Source organism: Myotis brandtii, unplaced genomic scaffold, assembly GCF_000412655.1.
Source record: "Myotis brandtii unplaced genomic scaffold, ASM41265v1 scaffold120, whole genome shotgun sequence".
Classification (NCBI taxonomy): domain Eukaryota; kingdom Metazoa; phylum Chordata; class Mammalia; order Chiroptera; family Vespertilionidae; genus Myotis; species Myotis brandtii.
In genome coordinates, this window is record NW_005354174.1 from 1,214,172 (window position 1) to 1,234,180 (window position 20,009).

The 20,009-nt window shown below is 37.0% G+C and overlaps 1 protein-coding gene across 3 annotated transcripts in view; it reads right to left on the minus strand.

Moving 5' to 3' along the window:
- USP32 (ubiquitin specific peptidase 32) overlaps window positions 1–20,009 on the minus strand; it is a 123,231-nt gene that overhangs the window by 102,233 nt on the left and 989 nt on the right. The gene's annotated exons all lie outside the window — the stretch shown is intronic.

The window sequence follows — 20,009 nt, forward strand, 5'->3', positions numbered from 1 at the left end:
GTGGGGCGGGAACTGGGAGGAGGGGAGTTATGGGGGGGAAAAAAAGAGGAACAAATGTAACCTAAACAATAAAGATTTAATTAAAAAAAAAAAAAAGAAATTCACATGTGCCCAGCCGGTGTGGCTCAGTGGTTGAGCATCGATCCATGAACCAGGTGGTCACAGCTCAATTCCCAGTCAAGCACATGCCTGGGTTGTGGGCTCGATCCCCAGTAGGGGTGTGTAAGAGGCAGCCGATTAATGGTTCTCTCTCATCATTTATGTTTCTTTTTTATATATATTTTATTGATTCTTTTACAGAGAGGAAGCGAGAGGGATAGGAGTTAGAAACATCGATGAGAGAGAAACATCAATCAGCTGCCTCCTGCACACCCCCTACTGGGGCTGTGCCTGCAACCAAGGTACATAGCCTTGACCAGAATCAAACCTGTGGGACCTTTCAGTCCGCAGGCCGACGCTCTATCCACTGAGCCAAACCAGTTAGGGCTCATCATTTATGTTTCAATATCTCTCTCTCTCTCTCTCTCTCTCTCCCTCTTCCTCTCTAAAATCCATTTAAAAAGCATATTTATAAAAAAAGATAAATTCAGGCATTTACCAACTGAGTTGTTTGTTTTTAATAAAAGTTTGAGCCAAATTGACTGCATATGCCAGGAGCAAGATCTCAAATGCACCCCAAAATGAGTTCTTGCTTTATATTTTCTCAAGAGTGTTTACCAATCTGGTAATGATGTTTTAATCTGAAATTTTTAAATTAAATTTATATTAAGATCTAAGAGCTTAAAATTTTTGTAAAAATGATTCATATACCATAAATACTTAATTTTCATGAGTATTTTAGATATTGTTTTGTACCAGCTCCCTGATCTCAAATTTTCTAATACCAATGATATATATTCTTCTCATCCTAAACTCTCGATCACAACTTTCAGACAGGTACCTAACTCTAAAACTATTGGCATAAATGGCAATAGTTTACCCACAAGCATAAGGGGAAAAGTCATTACTGTTCTTCTAAACATTCAGAGAAACAGACAGCAGCATTACCAGCCTATGGCTTGAAGAAAAATGTTATTTCAACAAGTGAAAGTTAATTTTGTTTCAATTTTTTTTTTAAAGTTCATTGTTTTCCAGTTTACCTTATCAATCAAGCTCTAATTAATTCAATTAATCTACTTTCTTTATGAGTTTGTCTTAAAAAATGACTGCATTTTAAAGCTGAATTTAACTTTCAAGACAATTAATCTGTAACTAAAGAATTACCTTCCTGTAATCATTCACTCAATATTTCCCCAAGGAATTCTTGTCCTAGTTATACACAAAAATTTTATTACTTTTTCATTATTCTACTCTGACTTCATGGTAATGGTTATAAAGTCATTAGGAAACAAAGTAATTACTAAAAGGACTCATTCAGAGAAGACATTTTTACAAATATAACTTTATATATAATTTTATTAAAATACCAAAAATAATATACCACAGAGTAAATATATGCGAAAAACTAGAACAAAACTATCAAAAAGAGTTTGGCCTTGAATCCAAACTTATACAAAGGATAGGCTTCAAAATGACATGAAAAATTCATGTGTTTAATAGTTTTAGTCCTCTGACATTTAAAACTGAAATAAATATTTCCTCCACAAGCACACTCAAGAAACACACTGCTATTATTAAAATGGATTAAAAAATCTCAAGCCCCCTTTTTGCCCAGCTGGTGTGGCTCTGTGGTTGAGCATTGACCCAGGAACCAGGAAGTCAGTTTGATTCCCAGTCCAGGGCACTCACCTTGGTTACAGGTTTCATCCCCACCAGGTAGAGGCATAAGTGGGAGACAACCAATCGATGTATCTCTTTCACATCAATTCTCTCCCTCCCAATCTTCCACTGTCTCTAAAAATCAATGGGAAAAATACCCTTGGGTGAGGATTAACAACAACAACAACAAAAAAAACAACTGCTAAAACCCAGAACTGAATCTGGCCATCAAAAAAGTAAACATAAAATAAGTCTAAGAGTGCCCTGACTAGTTTGGCTCAGTGCTTAGAGTGTCAGCCCTTGGACCTAAGGCTCACGGGTCAATTCCCGATCAAGGGCACAGTCAAGGGCACGTACCTGAGCTGCAGGTGCAGGAGGCAATTAGTGTCTCTCTCACATCAATGTTTTTCAATCTCTCTCTTTCTCTCCCCCTTTCCCTCCCTTCCACTCTCTCTCTCTCTAAAGACCAATGGGAAAAAAAATTAGTCTAAGTTAATTTTCCTTATTGTACATAATACTAGGTGTACCGGTTAATAATGAGGACTTTTTTCAATAGATGGAGTTACACATATGTTGATACATATGCGATTTGATATGTATGCTATTTTGTTGTATTGACAGCAAGCTTCAAAACTTCATATGTCAAATTTGCTAAAGGTGTTAACATCATAGATAATTTTACGGTTAAAAATGTCAAATTTAGGCAACAAAATCTCAGACATATGCCAAAGCAATTTCTTCACTGATACAGCTCCTAGGGCACTTGAAACTAAAGAGAAAATGAACAAATGGGACTACATCAAAATAAAAAGCTTCTGCACAGCAAAAGAAACCATCAACAAAACAATGAGAAAACCCACTGCGTGGGAAAACATATTTGCCAACGTCATATCTGATAAGGGCCTAATCTCCAAAATTTATAGGGAACTCATACAACTTAACAAAAAGAAGATAAACAATCCAATCAAAAAATGGGCAAAGGACCTAAATAGACACCTTTCAAAAGAGGACATTCAGAAAGCCAAGAGACATATGAAAACATGCTCAAAGTCACTAATCATCCGAGAGATGCAAATCAAAACAACAATGAGGTACCATCTCACACCTGTCAGAATGGCTATCATCAACAAATCAACAAACGACAAGTGCTGGAGAGGATGTGGAGAAAAAGGAACACTCGTGCACTGCTGGTGGGAATGCAGACTGGTGCAGCCACTATGGAAGACAGTATGGAGTTTCCTCAAAAAACAAAACATGGAACTCCCATTTGACCCTGTGATCCCACTTCTAGGAATATATCCCAAGAAACCAGAAACACCAATCAGAAAGGATATATGCACCCATATGTTCATAGCAGCACAATTCACCATAGCTAAGATCTGGAAACAGCCTAAGTGCCCATCAGTAGATGAATGGATTAGAAAACTGTGGTACATCTACACGATGGAATACTATGCTGCTGTAAAAAAGAAGGAACTCTTACCATTTGCAACAGCATGGATGGAACTGGAGAGCATTATGCTAAGTGAAATAAGCCAGTCAATGAAGGAAAAATACCACATGATCTCACTCATTCATGGATAATAAAGACCATTACAAACTTTTGAACAATAATAGATACAGAGGCAGAGCTGCCTCAAACTGATTGTCAAACTGCAGTGGGAAGGCCAGAGAGGGTTGGGGGGCAGAAGGGAGGGGAGTAAGAGATCAACCGAAGGACTTGAGCATAACCTTGGACATAAGACACTGGGGGGTAGAGGAGGCCAGGGGATTGTCAAGGGCGGGGGAAAAAGGGAGACATATGTAATACCCTTTGTAATACTTTAAGCAATAAAACAATTTTAAAAAATGTCAAATTTCCTGCCGAAAAAAGAGCATTTGCGGGAAGTTTTAATTCATTACTTTATTTTGAAGAAAAGTGCTGCTGAAAGTTATGGTATACTTTGGGAGGCTTACGGTGAACATACTCCATCTCAAGATACTTTTGAACGCTGGTTTAAACGCTTTAAAAGTGATGATTTCGATGTGAAAGACAAAGAACATCCAGGTCAACCAAAAACGTTTGAAGACCAACAATTACAAGCATTATTGGATGAAGATGCATGTCAAACTCAAAAACAACTTGCAGAAAGATTAAACGTTGCTCAGCAAACAATTTCCGATCATTTACAAGCAATGGGAAAAATTTTAAAGGAAGGAAGATGGGTGCCACATCAACTGAATGAAAGACAAATGGAAAGCCGAAAAGTCATGAGTAAAATGTTGCTTCAACGGCACGAAAGTCTTTTTTGCATCGAATTGTGACCGGCGATGGAAAGTGGATTTCTTTTGAGAATCCCAAACGCACAAAATCAGGGGTTGATCCAGGTCAACCATCAACATCGACTGCAAGGCCAAATTGCTTCGGAAAGAAGACAATGCTCTGGGTTTGGTGGGATCAGGAAGGTGTGGTGTATTATGAGCTTCTAAAACCAGGTGAAACAGTTAATACTGATTGCTACCGACAACAAATAATCAATTTGAACCATGCTTTGATCATGGAACGACCAGAATGGGCCAGAAGACATAGCAAAGTAATTTTGCTTCATGATAAAACACCATCACACACTTTAAAATCAGTTAAAGGCACGTTAAAGGATTTTGCTTGGGAAGTATTAACCCGCCCGCTGTATTCACCAGATCTTGCTCCTTCAGATGACCACTTGTTCTGATCGATGGCACATGCACTTTCTGAGCAGCACTTCAAAATGTACGAAGTGGAAAATTGGGTCTCTGAATGGTTTGCCTCAAAACAAGAAAAGTTCTATTGGGACGGTATCCACAAATTACCTGAAAGATGGGGGAAATGTGTAGCTGACGATGGACATTACTTTGAATAAAGCACTTTTGATGTTTCTCTTGAAATTATCATGTTTTCTTTGATTACAAAATCCGCATTAGTAACCGGTACATCTGGTAAACACTTCATCGTTGTCAGCAGTTTTTGATAATCATACATGGTTTTATAAACAACCTCAAGATGGCAACATTCTAAAATTTTATTACATAAAAGCAAAAGTGTGCAAACACTTCCCAAACAACCAAAACAGAACAAAATAATTTAAAATAAGGAAGTCTTGACTTCCTGTAGTACAAATGCAAGTTTTTCTGAGAAATACACAAGTTTCTGATGTAAGACTACATGGGAGAATAATTAGAAGAGAATGTATGAGGCAAAATAGGAGTTAGTAGACATATTCAATTTTTTAAAATATTTTTTTACTGATTTTTTTTACAGAGAGGAAGGGAGAGGAATAGAGAGTTAGAAGCATCAATGAGAGAGAAACATCGATCAGCTGCCTCCTGCATGCCCCTACTGGGATGTGCCTGCACCAAGGTACATGCCCTTGATGGGAATTGAACCTGGGACCCTTCAGTCCGCAGGCCGACGCTCTACCCACTGAGCCAAACCTGTCAGGGCCATATTCAATTTTTTAAAGATTTTTTTTAATGCAAATATAAATGATTCCCTGGCTATTAGATAGCTGCTTAAAAGTAAAACACACACATACACAAACGAAAAAACAAACAAACAAAAATCTTATAATTTAGATCATAACTTTTACCACACTCCAAAATAAATCTCAGGTGACTAACAAAAAGTTAAATACTAAAAATATGTAATCATAAATTAAAACCTATTTATTTTTAAGACATGTTAAGCCCTAGCTGGTTTGGTGCAGTGGATAGAGCATAGGCCTGCGGACTGAAGGATCCTAGATTCAATTCCAGTCAAGGGCACATGCCCAGGTTGCGGAGTCAACCCCCAGTAGGGAGTGTGCAGGAGGCAGCCGATCAATGATTCTCTTTCATCATTGATGTTTCTATATCTCTCTCCCTCTCCCTTCCTCTCTGAAATCAATAAAAATATATTTTAAAAACAGACAAGTTAAGAGTAAAAATGAACTTCAGAACAAAACACACAACAGGTGACAGATTTAACTATATACAAATTTTACGTGTATGCATATTAAAAACAATTGCAAAAAAACAAATAAAATGGTAAGCCAATTGAAGAAAATATTTGTAGCAAATCTGTCAGATAGTTAATATTCAAGGCTTGTATTATAAGGAGTTCTACAAATTGATTTTTTTTAAAAGGAATAATTTGAATGGGCCCTCGCTGGTTGGGCTCAGTGGACAGAGCATGGGCCTGCGGACTGAAGGGTCCTGGGTTCGATTCCAGTTGGAGGCACATGCCTGGGTTGCAGGCTCAATCCCTAGTGAGGGTCATGCAGAAGGCAGCCCATCAGTGATTCTCTCTCATCATTGATGTTTCTATATCTCTCTCCCTCTCCCTTCTTCTCTGAAATAATCAATAAATTATTTTAAAAAAGAAAAAAGAAACAATTTTAAGAACTAGTATTATTGATAAACAAGAACAAAACTCCAAAAGATAAATAATGAGAAAATACAACTACCAAAAATGGAGGGAAAGATTCTACCTTGAAAACTAATTCAAAAAATACAAACTAAAAGCTACCATTTTAGACTATTTATTTTTTATTTTTTAAAATATATTTTATTGATTTTTTTTACAGAGAAGAAGGGAGGGGGATAGAGAGTTAGAAACATCGATGAGAGAGAAACATCGATCAGCTGCCTCCTGCATACCCCCCAATGGGGATGTGCCTGCAACCAAGGCACATGCCCCTGACCGGAATCGAACCCGGGACCCTTCAGTCCACAGGCCGACGTTCCATCCACTGAGCCAAACCGATCAGGGCGTAGACTATTTAATTAACAAAGAATTGTTTTTGCATATTTTAATAACAATTTTTAATAAATGTTTAGTAAAATCAACAGTCATATATTACCTTCAGAAAATTATTTGAGTCAAATGTTGTCATTTCTACAGCATGGATGTACCTAGAAGGTATTATGATCAGTGAAATAAGTCAGTCAGAGAAAAACAAATAACACGATTTCACTTATATGTGGACTCTAAAGCAGCGGTTGCCAACATTTCGGACCTCACAGACCACCAGTTGGCCACCACTGCTCCAAAGGTTTCCTTAAACTAGTGGTCGCCAACCTTCCGGACCTCATGGACCACCAGTGGTCCACGGACCACCGGTTGGCGAATGCTGCTCTAAAGAACAAAATAAACGAACAAAATTGAAACAGACTCACAGATACAAAGAACAGACTGATGGTTGCCAGAAGGGAGGTAGATTGGGGAAGTAGGTGAAAAAGGTGAAAGGATTAAGAAGTACAAATTGGTAGTTACAAAATAGTCGGGGATGTAAAGTACAGCTCAGGAAATATAGTCAGTAATATTGTAATAACTATGTATGATGCCAGGTGGGTACTGAAAATATCAGGGGGACCACTTTGTAAAGTATATCATTGTCTAACCACTATACTGTACACCTGAAACCAACCCTATATAATAAAACCTAATATGCAAATTGTCCCCTTGACCGGGAGTTCGACTAGGGGGCGGGGCTGGCCAACCTACCACATGAGGCCCCTCCCCCGGGCCAGCCTCAACCTGGCCAGCTGCTAGGGATCCTACCTGTGCACAAATTTCATGCACTGAGCCTCTAGTAGAAAATAATATTGAATGTAAACTGTAACTGAAAAATAAAATTAAAAAACAATAAAAGGATTTACTGTAAAAATAGATAATTATATTGAGTATAAAAAAAAAAAAAGATTGTCAGTTCTGGAAATCTATTCCAAGGAAAGAATCCTAAAATTAGTGGAAACAAGTAAATATGTTCACTTAAGCATAATGTAGTGAGTGAAAAATTGAAAGAAACATGTACCTAGTAATAAAGCAAATTATAAGTAAACTAGAGCCCCGATGCATGAAATTCGTGCAAGGGGCTCAGCCCTCGCAGCCACGGTGGCTTGCCTCAGCCCTTGCAGTCGCAGCAGCTTGCCTAGGCCCTTGCAGCCCCCGCTTCATCCGGAAGGTTGTTCAGGAGGATGTCCAGGAGGATGTCCGGAAGGTCATTTGGCTGTCTGGGCTAATTAGCATATTATGCTTTTATTATTATAGATTATAAGTAATCCAGGCAATGGAATATCAAGAAACCAAAACAAAAAATTACAATTATGAAAATATAGTAATTTGTAAAAAAAAAACACGATATGATATACTGTGTGACAAAAAAATATACAGAGCTCTGGTAAAAGAACACTGGGTTGAAACATTTAATTTTACTCACTTCTTAAAGCCCACTAAAACTCAATAAAGGGATTATTTTCTTCTTTAAAGGTTTTATGAACCCAAAGACAAAAGAAATTAAAATAGGAGATAAAACTAAGAAAATATCTGAAGCTGGAAAGCAGACACATATTAAAGGAATTAGTAGATGTAAGAAAGTTGAATCCTAAACTGCCAATAGAAAAAGGTGAGTTTTTTATATGGCAGAATCCCACAAAGGCTCAGAATTAGTGGGACCAGGGTACCTCCGGAGGATGGGAGTAAAAAAAGCAATTATGCTATTGGCTCAAAGCTATTTAAGAAGCAATGACATTCCAGAGATCTCCAATCCCATTCCACACAGCCTGCTTACCAAGCCTTCCAAACCATGACAAAGACTAGAAGTTTATTGTCTGGAAGACATGACACACTTCTCTGAACACCAGCAAATATCCTTAAACACCAGTCATACGTGAGGTTAACTAAGCCATTCTAAAAACAGAGGTATTAAATAAATACATGCATGGGAATATAGAGACATCTTACCTCTCTCTCCTCTGAGCTTCCAGAGTCTGGCAGACCTTTACCCTCTAGACCAGTGATGGCGAACCTATATGACACACGTGTCAGAGGTGACATGCGAACTCATTTTTTTGGTTGATTTTTCTTTGTTAAATGGCATTTAAATATATAAAATAAATATCAAAAATATAAGTCTTTGTTTTACTATGGTTGCAAATATCAAAAAATTTCTATATATGACACGGCACCAGAGTTAAGTTAGGGTTTTTCAAAATGCTGACACGCCGAGCTCAAAAGGTTCGCCATCACTGCTCTAGACAGAAGACCTGAGGAGATTTCTCTGAGTAAAGATACTGACTTGGGGGTGGGTGTGAGGAAGTTTCCACAATGAAAATGCTCAGCAACAAGCACCACTAACACAGAATTTCTAATCAGATTTATGAGCAGAGGAACAAAATTATTAGGCACCTGTGAAAAGCCCCTAATATAAAAGAAGCAAAAAACTGACAGGGAATTTTATTTGATTTTTATTTTTTTAGCAAACAGTCTATTTAGGGAGGAAAAAAACTTTTAGAAATGTATTATTAATGTCCTCAAAGAGATAAGATATGACAAAGATAAACACATACACACACACACACACACACACACAGATGCCAGTAAACAAAATTCATAGAAAAAAGGGGCTCTTAAGGGACATACAAATGACCAACATCCACAAGATACACCAAGATACTACTTCCCACCAATCTGAATGTCTAAAATTAAAAAAACTCAATACCAAGCATTGGTGAGGAGGTAGAGCAACAGAAACTGGTGGAAATGAAAGTTATATAACCTTAACCAACTTTGGAAAACTATTTGGTGGTTTCTAATGAAGTTAAACATATACCTACCCTATGACCAAACTATTGCACTACACTCCTAGGTATATAAGATATATTAAAGAATATGTCCAGAAAGACTTGTATAAAAATGTTTATAGTAGTTCTATTCATAACAGCCAAAACCAGGAAACTCAAATGTCCAAATGAAGAATCCTATATAATAAAAAGCTAATATGCTAATTAGACCAAACAGCAGAAGGACCTTCCGGACAACCTTCCGGACGAAGGCGGGGCTGAGAGGTCCCAGCCCGTTTGCATAAATTTCGTGCATCGGGCCTCTAGTAGATAAATAATTGTGTTATAGTCATATAGTAGAATTCTACTCAGCAATATCATGGATGAATATCACATCATATTGAGCAAAAAAGCCAGCCACAAAAGGAAACATACTTCATGAATCCATTTATATTAAATGCAAGAACAAACAAAACAAATACTTTTTTAATGGTAACAGAAATCAGGTCAAATGCCTCTGGTGGGTGGGGATGATTATCTGGAAAGAGGAATGAAGGCTCTTTCCAGGGTGATAGAAATATTCTATATCTTGAATTGGGTGATAACGTAAGTGTAAAGCACTTGTCAAAATTCACTGAACTAATACTTAAGATTATAGCTTCATAGGTTATGTACCTTGACACAGGTATATGTATTTTTTATCTCATTGAGGTATACCCTTAAGATTTGTGTATTTTACCATATGTAGAATTTTACATGTGAAGTTATCACATGAAAAAAAATGTTTTAATTGTCAATAAAGAAAAAAATTAAGAGCTCTTAAACATTTTTAAATAAAAGAGGGAAGAGAAGTTTAAAGATTGGAAAGTAAGGTTAAAAATATCTCCCCAGCGCTAACCGGTTTGGCTCAGTGGATAGAGCATCAGCCTGCGGACTGAAGGGTCCCAGGTTCGATTCCGGTCAAGGACGTGTACCTTGGTTGCGGGCACATCCCCAGTAGGGGGTGTGCAGGAGGCAGCTGATCGATGTTTCTAACTCTCTATCCCTCTCCCTTCCTCTCTGTAAAAAATCAATAAAATATAAAATATATATATATCTCCCCAAAAGTAGTAAAAGACAAAGATGGAAAAAGATAAGAAAATTAGAGGATCAGTCCAGGAGGACCAATATCCAAATAAAAGAGTTTCCAAAGGAAAAAAAAAATCTGAAAGGAAATCATCTATGAGATAATTAAAGAAAATGTCCCAGAACTGAAGGACATAAGCCTTCAGATAAAAGCCCATTTTTACTAGCAAACAGGTGAGAACAGAGCAGTTTCCAGAAACAAAGACAAGTATAAACAGTCTAAGAATCAGAATGACACTGGATATCTAAACATCTACATGGAAAGTCAGGCTAAAAATGAAACACAACTTTTTTAAATTCTGAGGAAAAATGATTTCTCACTTAGAATTCTAACTCAAACCAACTTTCAATCAAGTATAAAACAGATTTAAGATATTTTCAGGCTTACAAATCTCAAATAATTTGCCTCACATAAACTTTTTCTCAAAAAATTCTTGGAGGAAATCATCCACCAAAACAAGAGAAAATTCAGAAAGCAGAAGATATGGAATAGAGGATACAAAAAATCTAGTATAGGAGAATCCCCAAGATAAGGGTGAAGGGAATTCCCAGGTTCATAATTATGGACCAGGTTCAAAGAGTAAACAGTCCAGTTTGAAACTGACATCTGATCATCTTGAGAGACTTGGGCAAGTTATAGCATAACGTTGAGTCAGTGCTCAACACTTAAAATACTAAACAAACACAAATAAAACCACAATTATTAGCTCTAAATTAAACAAAAAATTGTGCAGAAAAATAATCATAGCTTACTACATAACTTCAGTTATGAATCATATGTACATGGTGATAAGGTAAACACTGAATGCTTATCTAAGCATAATTAGTATATAACCACAACTATCATGGTAAAATGAAGTAATAAGGAAAGGGGAAAGGGAAGTGGCTAAAGGGGAAGGATGGGGAAGAAGTCTAAAATCTCATGCTCAGAAGTGAGAAGTCAACAGATATGCCTAAAACTGAAAAAGCTATACCAAGTACCAAAATCAACTAAAAGAATATAAAGTGGTTTCTTTTTGGGAAATAGAAAATGCCAAGGAAGATTAGATAACTGCTTCTGATCTACTTGTAGTGTTTTCACTTGCTTGCATAAGGAAATACATAAACATCTATTATTCCAGGTATAGGAACTCGGGATAATAAGATAAACAGCTTAGCTTATTATCTCTGCCAGAATCACAAGAGAGGTAGATGTCTTAGGTACATTTTTAAATTCTCAAAATTAAACAGATACATAAGATGAGCAAAAGCCTTCTAAATTCTAGTGCAGCCTACAATTGTCTCTCTTCTGATAAATTCTTCTAACATATATAGAACTGCCATGCAGTGCAGTTCTCTTAGACCTATAATTGTAACCTTTAGTCATATCCCCATAAACTTGCAAATTGGGAGTTTGATATGTGAGCTGCATATTATTTAAACATTGAGAAGACATGGAAATTAAAAGGTGTGTCTTAAAACTAAATAAGATATAACTATTGATTTTTTTAAAAGCAACAAATCACAATCATAAAAAGACAGTAATGACTTCAACCATCTGGTTCTCTTGATCATCAAGCGTATGCTAAACACCTATCTATGCTTCAAACAGTACAAAGTGGTTTTTAAATAAGCAATTTTTGTCCTTTCATAATCAGCTGCAAAGAGGTATTCTCAGGTTAGCATATCTGACAAAGAATAACTTCTGATCTATAAAACTCCACATATTGAAAAATTTCATTTATGGATGCTTACATAAACTAAATCTCTAAACCAAATTTATTAATGGAACAACTCTTACAAACCCACCACACCTTCCCTCCACAGCTGCTAACAGATTCCAAAACCAACTCTAAAGCAGAGCCCATCATAATGACATATTTAATACAATTAACCATTTTTAAATGTAAAAGATGCATTTAAATATAGAGACAAAAATATTGAGTTTTAAGCCTCAGGTCATACACACATGAGCACACACACACATATCCTAAATCAAGTTTCCTCTAAAAGTTCAATCTAGTTTTTAGAAAAGATTGCTTTGATATGCAATTCACTCATTCAACAAATATATAATGGATAGCTAATATATGGAAGGTACTGTGCTAGGGATATAGCACATGTCCCTACACACATGGAGTTTTATAGTCTCTTAACTGATCACTGCAATGAACCTGCCCTGAGGCTTAAATTAAGACTCACATGACCAGCGATCAAGTATGCAGATTATTAAAAAGTAACTGGTAAAAACAGAGAGCCTCTTGGAAACTAATGAGTAGACAGACGAGTAGAGATGTAAGAATTTTGTTGTTGCTGCTAATCCTCACCTGAGGATATTTTTTCCATTGATTTTTAGAGAAAGTGGGAGGGGGGAGAAGGAGGAGTGGGGGGGGGGAGAGAGAGAGAAACATTGATGTGAGGGAGACACATCGACTGGTTGCCTCCCGCATGCTCCCCAACCCCGATCAAACCTGCAACCCAGGTATTGCCCTTGACCAGGAATCAAACCAGAGACCCTTCAGGGCGTGGGCCAATGCTCTAACCACTGAGAAACACTGGCCAGGGCTAAATCCTCATCTTTTATAGTAAAAAGTCAATAAATACTCCTTAAATGGGAAGAAAAGTAGTATATTATCTGGCGATAAATGTAAAGATCAAATTAATAAATTTAAAGTGCTAAAAGTATTAGTCAATTAGTAGAGGAATATTGGTGAAGGAGAGAGGATAACAATAGTACTATTATTTTCATAACAAGTCCCATTTAACCACTTGATTATAAATTATATATTACTGCAATAAAGATTAAACTAAAAGACTGAGAAGACAGGATAAAGCATTAGCCATGGAGTATAAGAAAGAAAGAATCTTAGACAAAAAAAAAAAAAACACCCAAAAACTAAAGATATTTTAAAATTTTAGTTTAAAATCACCTAGGTTATTTAGAACCAATGAGACAGGGCTCTGAATGTATGTATTTTATTCTTAGCTTCCAAAGTAACTCTGCACAACACTTTAAACATATAAGTTTCCAACTCTAACCTCACATATGGCAATAGGATAAAACTTGTCATCATGGATGAAAAATACATGAAGATGCTATATAAAATTAAATCTATGCACAAGGCTATTAAATATTACGTATTACCAAAAGGCATTCTCAAGTGTTCATAAACACAATACTTACTGTCATACTAGTCTCTCATGACTACTCAGGAATTTATATTATTGGGTATCAACTTTAAATTGAACTAAACAGACAAAATTACATATTTCAGGCTCTTACATTTTTAACTATGATTCAAAAACTTTAAAAGAAATTTTGAGATGGATACATTGCTTAGTATACTTAATCCATGTCAGCAGTCCATTTTTACCCACAACCTTACAAACATGAATATTCTACAAATGTTCTCTCCATCATTTATACATTCACCCAGCCATCCAATATTTACTGAGCACTCTAAATACATCAGGCTCTGTACTTATCCTGGCAATGGGGATTCAGCATCATGCCTGACAATAAACATCATAATTACATATTATGAGAAAGGCTATAAACTATACAGAATAGTGCAGTAGTGACAGAAGACAACATCATATATGATGATAAAAGAAGGCCTCACTGAGGCCATCAGCACTGGGACTTCAGGTATAAAGAATGGGCCAGACATGTGAATATTTGTAAATAGCCCTTCCTTGCTTGGGGGGGGGGGGGGGGGGGGAAAATATGAAACAATCTGACTTGGATTTTAAGGTAGCACTACCTACTGTGTGAAAATAGGAAATCACTGCTTGGTATCTTAGCAAGAGATGATGGCAGCTGGGACTACAGTAGTGGCAGTGAAGATGAGAAGTTAACAGTTTGAAATGGATAACAAACAAGACTGGGTAACACACTCAAACTGGAGATAAAAGGATAGGTCAGATGATGAAAGAAAAGTGAGGATCTCTCTATATTTTTGGCTTTAGCAACTGAAATAGTGGTGCCATTTACTGTCATAGGACAGAGCAGGGGAGACCTACCTTGATAAAAGGGTCCTTTCAGAATGGAATCTCTCTAGACTCTCACAAGTCATTAGGAAAAGGCAAGAAACCATAGCAAACCTTATAAGGGGTAAGTAAGATGCTAGGACACTCTAATTTCTTTATAGAAACGAAAGAGAAGCTGGAAAACTTCCTCCTGCAAAAACCTCACTTTAGCAGTTTTGCTTTTTTAAAAAAAGTGTATTTTTATTGATTTCAGAGGGAGAGACAGAAACATCAATGATAAGAATCATTGATTGGCTGCCTCCTGCATGCCCCCAACTGGGGATCGAGCCCACAACCCGGGCATGTGCCCTGACCGGGAATCGAACCAGTGACCTCTTGGTCCATAGGTCAACGCTCAATCACTCAGCCGTTCCGGCTGGGCATGCTTTTATTAAATTTTTATTTCTTGATTTTTTAGAGAGAGGAAGAGAGAAAGAGGAAAAGAGAAACAGCAATTTGTTAGTCCACTTATTTATGCATTCATTGATTGATTCTTGTGTGCCCTGATGGAGGATTGAACCCACAACCTTGGTGTATGGGTACAATGCTCTAACCAACTGAGCTACCCAGCCAGGGTTTCTTTTGCTTTTAGTGCAGTCTAATACCAAGACTCCAAGAACCATGTTATAGCAAGGTTTCATAACATCATTTTTTCTGAACCTTGTTCAAAAGATAGTTATAAACTTGGGAGTTCCCTAAAAGAAGGAGAGCTTTATGTTAATAATAAATCCCTAATAAAGAGGACTGTAAAGGGAAGGCCTTCATCTTTTGATAGGTCTTCTAATAGATGTCTCTGACTATAACAGTAAATAACAAAAAGCTAGTTTTATCAGGTTTTTATGTCAGTAATTAACTATCCACCTCTGACCTCCAAGAGCACTTTATTATTAGATGAAAGAACTTACTGGCATGCAAAATGAGGTAGAGGGTCTCAATTTAAACACAAATATCATGAAGCCCAAAAGATAAAAGCAAACATTAACAAGCCCTGAAGAGAGAAGCCATTCTTTCAGGATACAGTATGAAAGCACTGTCAGTTCCATCTTAGTCTTCTCAGTACTACTATCAAACCACCAACTCTTAATCTATATATATAAAAGTCCAGCGACTGAATGGCAGAACAACCAGAACGACCAGTCGCTATGATGCGCACTGGCCACCAGAGGGCAGACGCTCAATGCAGGAGCTGCCCCCTGCTGGTCAGTGGTCAGTGTGCTTTCACAGTGAGAGCAGCCGCTCAGAGGGCAAGTCCATAGCCACCTGGCTGACTAGGATAAGCAGCGGTCCCACTGAGGGCCGATCCCTGCAGGCCACGCCCCCACCACTGCACAAATCCGTGCAGCAGGCCTCTAGTTCATAAATAAAAGCCTGCCACCCCTGCAGCTATTGAACATTAAAGCTTCTAATCTAAACTCTCAGCATTAATCTCTAGTGCTCCAAAACCAGATTTTCTATAGTCACAGCAAATTACTACCCTAATTTTTCCTGTGACCTATCATATAATCAAGTGCCAAAAATCTTCCCTTTCTCCTGAGAAAACACCTAGCTACTGGTTGGTCACCACATTCCCAACTCTTTCTGTAATGTAGCCCTAAATGCTTTCATTGTGAAGTCTTACTAACCAAGCATAAAGACAAACAATAAACAAGGGGGAAAAAAGCTGTCCAATTTAGTAAATGGGGAGGCCACTCATCATCAAGTGACACCTCATTCTGCTCATCCCCCTAAATTCATGGTTCAATGGTATATTTATCTTCTCTTTATCACTTACACTCATTATGTAGTGTCAAACTGGAGATTATGAAGAACAGCACCTTTGTAACTATTTAAGTGACTACATATAAGCAGACTAATTCAAAATTGACCTATTTCTCTCCTTTATATATAACAACAGCTGGCTAGGTATACTTGGAAAGGCTTAATCAAAACTTACAATTCCAGCCCTGACCGGTTTGGCTCAGTAGATAGAGCGTCGGCCTGTGGACTGAAGGGTCCCGGGTTCGATTCCGGCCAAGGGCATGTACCTTGGTTGCGGGCACATCCCCAGTAGGAGGTGTGCAGGAGGCAGCTGATGGATGTTTCTCCCTCATTGATGTTTCTAACTCTCTATCCCTCTCTCTTCCTCTCTGTGAAAAATCAATAAAATATATTTTTTTAAAAAACTTACAATTCCATAACACATGGACACAAACAATAGAGTGGTGAAGGCCTGGGAGGGGTGGATACAGGGTGGAGAGGTCAATGGGAGAAAAGAAAACACAAAGGGGACATCTGTAATACTTCCAACAATAAAGATAATTTTAAAAAAACACAATTCCATACTAATGCTAGAAAGTTCACTGGTAAATTTAATAAATTCAGTTGAAAGCTAGTAAGTGCTTTAATAAGAGAGAATAGTACACCCCAAAAAGTACCAACTGTGAACTCAACTTTCAATCATACAATGATGTATTACATTAAACCAGCTAACATCACATCATAAGTGGTATAATACTAGTACAATTTTAATATTAATACTATGAAATTTGAGAAATAAAAGATTGGTTGGGGAGTCAATGTTTTAGAGTATATTAAGGTTGATGGATAAGCAAAATGAAAAGTACCAGAACCTTCAACTATTACGTGCTTAATTATTCCACTAGCAAACACAACCTTTAAGTTACTAGAAAAGTAAATTATTTAACACAGTTATTGAGCATATACAGTGTTAGGACACTTCCAGGCCACCAAATACACCCACACACACACTGCATTCCACTAGCATTTTCTTCCACTGTACCATCGCATTTAATATACTAAATGTTAATCATTTATAAATTATATATACATATACTCTATTATTTTTAATATTATGTACCTTACCAAACACATACAAAATGGAAATTTAAGTAAAAGTTCTAAAATTTTATTCCCACCTATTCCCATGGATAGTCTTGCATACACTTTGAGGTAAATATACTTCAGTGAAAGAGGGTCTTGGTAATCTTTGTTCCTTCAGTGCCTAAGTCATAGGCAGTGCTCAGTAAAAATTTGAAGAATTAATGAGCAAAGGTACACTCAAAAACATGAATCCACAACATAACTTTTTGACGTTATAGTTCATTCACCCAGCTACTTAATCCAATCTAAGTGCCAAATTCTACTTAATGAAAGGGATTAGAATATATTATCCACTGTAGTTTATTTCCACAACTTAAAAACTAAGAATAATTTTAATTCAGCAATTCTTGGAGGAAAATAAACCCTTATAATTCTGTTTCCAGGAAGATGAAAGGAGAGAGGAACAGAAAAAAGAAAGAATTGGAGAAGATTTTAAAGTTTCTTGGAGTTCTAAAATGCTCTGAAACTGTAATTCATCTTTCAATTTTTTAAAAAAAATATATTTTTATTGATTTCAGAGAGGAAGGGAGAGGGAGAGAGAGATAGAAACATCAGTGATGAGAATCACTGATTGGCTGCCTCCTGCACGCCCCCCACTGGGGATCAAGCCCGCAACCTGGGCATATGCCCTGACTGGGAATCGAACCGGTGACCTCTTGGTTCCTAGGTCGACGCTCTACCGCTGAGCTACACCCGGCTGGGCTATCTTTCAATTTTTTAATGCTATATTCCAAGCATTTAGAATAATATTTAGGAATACACAAACCACACACGTGCAAACTTAAAAATGAAAAAATAAAGAACATAGCTGCTAAAATTCTCAATACCCACTACTTGCAGTATACTTTAGGAAATACATGCGATCTAAAACAAGTCAAGCCTTCAAGGGAAGGCTTGTGTTCTACCCAAGATATTCAAGAAAAACAGATACAAGTCAAAAATAAAAGCCACCACTAATACATCTCCCTTTAAAAAAAAAAGTTAAGGTATACTTTCAGGAACTATTACTATTTATATAACTGATGGCATACAGGCTAGCCAAATTAGTAGGCAAAACCAATCTTCCTAAACTCAAGAGCTTCTGAAATGTAAATAAATAAGAAGTCACTAGACTGCCCTTTCACTTTGGTCCAATAAGTGTTATCTGCTATTAACATAACACTCCATTTCCAGGGCCCCATTCTCCAAGATAAACTGCCTGAAAGTCCAGTTTGCATGAGGCAATATATACTTAACTATTATTTTAATACTACCTAATTATGGTTAGCATTATTTTGTGCTCAATAATTTTAAGTAAAGCCAAGGGGATAGATATTTCAGTAATTTATCAAGCTTGCTTTTTACTTATACAATGATTCATATAACACATGTTGTGTTTGTCCAATCCACCTTCCTCATCTCCCTCCATTCACCTTATACAATATAAACAGGCAGGTGAGATTAATGGATGGAGGTTTTAGTACCTATTTAGATTACTCAAGTACCCCCAAAAAGTTCTCAAACCATTTTTAGCTCTATCAAAAGCTTTATAAATTCTTTTTATAACCTTACTAAAAAAAATTCTATATTAAAGTCTGACATTTACAAGAGTAAACAATATGTTCAAAAGAATTACCCACTTATAAAATAGCTCGTTTACATTTAGAAATGTTATTTTATCAACTTGCTTCTCTCTTTTGCTTTAATTTTTCCCTGCAGCAAAACTGATAAAATATAAATCCATTCAAATAGATAAGATTTGAACAAGTATTTTACTACTTCTTCAAATATATGTTTTAAAATTCAACAGGTATACACCTCATAACAAATCTAACAGACCTTCAGTCAAATCAGTTTAAAATGCACCAACTATTAATTTAGTTTATATGCAAAGGTACAACCTTAGTTTGATATGAGAGTAATCAGGCTAGAGATGAATAAAAGTTTAATTTTAGAATTCCTAAATGCCAACTACATCACCTTCCAACTTAAGAAACTAAACACTTCTGAACCCTGAAGCCGTAAATCAGTTTGAATGATGTCCTCCTTCACGCCATGTAAGCCATTGCCTAATTGAGGCCAGACCTGTCAGGCTCAACAGCATCCCGGAAATGACTAGCCTACTAGAGCTGGAACCACATCAAGAATTTGGAATATTTCTCATATTGAGGCAAGGAAAAAAAGTTCAAGCGAGATTGTCCATACAACAATCAGTATACTGTTCCGCAGGAAAAGACGTAAAAAGCGTATTTTTGCAATTCTGGCCAGTCCACAAGACCTCTACACTCTGTCATTATTTTCAGGTAGTGACCCACTGAACTTACCCCTTTTCTTCCTACATATTAACAAGCGTCCACTACTAAATTCTCGGTTTGAGTGCCTTTCAATCAAATTTCTCTTAGGTATTAAAACTGTCACCCGGAGCATGGCTGGTTGTTTGGGTTGGAAACCACTTAAAAATAATGCTTTAGCATCTAACCCGCTTAATGTTTATCACCTCTTACCAAGAAAATCCATTAACTGTCACAAATAGAAACACACACACACACACTCTCTCTCTCTCAAATCCCAGTCACGAAAAAATTGAGTCACCTTCCAGCCACAACCTGAGCAATGGGCACTTGCAGTTGGCGTGCGCCTTGGTGGTCACGGCCGGGCGGCGGTGGCGGAGGAAGGGGTCGGGGGCCGGGGCCGCGGGGCCG